Genomic DNA, 2,199 nt, shown 5'->3' on the forward strand with positions numbered 1-2,199 from the left:
GCTGTGGCGGGAAAGAGGGTTGGGGCCCCCCACGAGGGCAGCAGCGGCCACAACAGTAAGGGACGTGCTGTGGAGAGGAGGGACACCACATGACTGCCACTGCCCACCCTGGGGAGAGCACTGCCCTGAGGGACAACGGCGCAAAACTCCTGGTTTCCCTCCAGTTTAAGGCAAATGCCACAGATGCCATACAAAGAGCTTTCTGAACTTGACGGAGCTCCCCAGGAAACAGGCACATTTGCTGCTTCATCACACGTCCCTGGCTGAACCGCGTGTGGCAGCCCGGTCCCCACAGCACCCAGTGGACGTGGGAGCTCTCAGCAACGATGCCTTTGTGGGTGGCCTTGCTGGGGTCTGTCCTTTGGGTCCGTGCTACTGGGCAACACAGCAAGAAGGTCAAAAGACAGAGCCAGCAGAAAGGCGAACTTTGCAGCTTGAATAGAAGAACAGGACATGGAGGCTGGATGGGACTTCCATGAGCTGCTCTCCCTACCCGTCAAACATCTCCTCACCTGCCCTCTCATCCCAAATCACATTTAGCCAGCCCAGCACTCTGACCTCAAGCATGATAAATACTTGAAGCAGCACAGGAGCAAATGGCACAAAATCCAGACAAAAGGCACTTTCCGAGCAGAACAAGACTATCTCAGCCTGTGCCAGTCGGCTGTAAGTACAGGAAAGTGTCGATTAGCTGAACTATTTACATGCCTTCACAACACTGCAAATAGCTTGATTTCCTGACAAAAAGGATGGATAAATAAAGAAAATAACAGTCCACAAATAACCTGGTTACCTTGGAAACATGAGCACCCAAATTCGGATGGTGGCAGGAAGAATCTCTTTTCCCACATGCATCTCTGGGTGACGCAACAGCAGGCAAGTTCAGAGCTGCAAAGGTTGACTTGCATCATGCTCAGAGTGTGTTTGATGCCACACCAAGAAACAAAGGCCTAGGACAGGGCTAAGTGTAAACACAAGCAAGGAAAAGAAAGCTACAGGTAACCTCAAAGCCCCTTCCCTTTACTCATGTCCTGCTTGTTGGGCCTCTGATGCTCCCTCCACCACCCCTTCACACCTCCCTCCTGTGGTCATTTGGGGCCACCTCCTCTGCCTTTGCGTTGTCTCTCCATCGTGGGCTATGACCGCGAGTAATCGTCACTGCACTGCCCTGGGAACCTACTCTTTTTTCTCTCCTGTTTCTCAAGATGCCAAACAGTCACCCTCATGCTCAGGCCATACCTGCTGCTCTCCTTGCTCTTCCCTCTCCGGCAGGCTTCGCCAGACAGCGCAGAGGGAGGCAGGATGGGCTGTGCTGGGCAGAGGGCTGCTGGAAGTGTTCAAAACCCACTACCTGGGCTTCCTGGTGGGGCACTGCAGGAGTTTAGCTCTAGCTGCATTCAGAACTTTGTGCTTTTGCCATGATTCCAAACAGAGGGAGGAACTTTTGGAAAGCACCTGGGAGGTGTGGTTCCTCTAACTGTTCAAATCAGAGAGGTAAGACAAAGCCATCCATAAAAAAAAAAACAAACAAATTCCCACTTGTATTGCCTGAGGACTTGTGGCATCCCAAGTGAAACCCCAGGGACAGCGGATCTCTGAGCCCAAGCAGATCACCTGGTTTTGTAGAGCAGGGCACCACAGAGCATCTCACAAGCAGCTTGTCTGGAATCAACGGGTTAACCAAGGAGCTTCTCCCTGATGTGTGTGGGAAGTGGTATCTCCTTGCCAAATTCCACCAATCTGAACACAACCAGCTTTCTCACTCAGCCTGTGCTCCTACGCTCAGCTAGCGCTCGTGCCCGCCTCTGCACGGGAGAGTAGACAGGCCCCACGCTCTTTTCTCTCTAACGATTTCTCCAGCATCGCCCCTTTCCTGATGTCTGTTCTTGTCTCCTCACTACATTACAGGACATCGGCTCTCCAAGGAAACCCCTCGGAGCCAAGGAAGCTCTGTGCAAGACATTTGCAAAACACGGATGGCCGAGGACCAGCCAGGCTGGCCGCTCCCTGCTCCAGCATCGCCCCTTTCCTGATGTCTGTTCTTGTCTCCTCACTACATTACAGGACATCGGCTCTCCAAGGAAACCCCTCGGAGCCAAGGAAGCTCTGTGCAAGACATTTGCAAAACACGGATGGCCGAGGACCAGCCAGGCTGGCTGCTCCCTGCTGCTGAGGCCAGGAAGCTTGGGAAAGCCTCCT

Source organism: Buceros rhinoceros, unplaced genomic scaffold, assembly GCF_000710305.1.
Source record: "Buceros rhinoceros silvestris isolate BGI_N320 unplaced genomic scaffold, ASM71030v1 scaffold15766, whole genome shotgun sequence".
Classification (NCBI taxonomy): Eukaryota; Metazoa; Chordata; class Aves; order Bucerotiformes; family Bucerotidae; genus Buceros; species Buceros rhinoceros.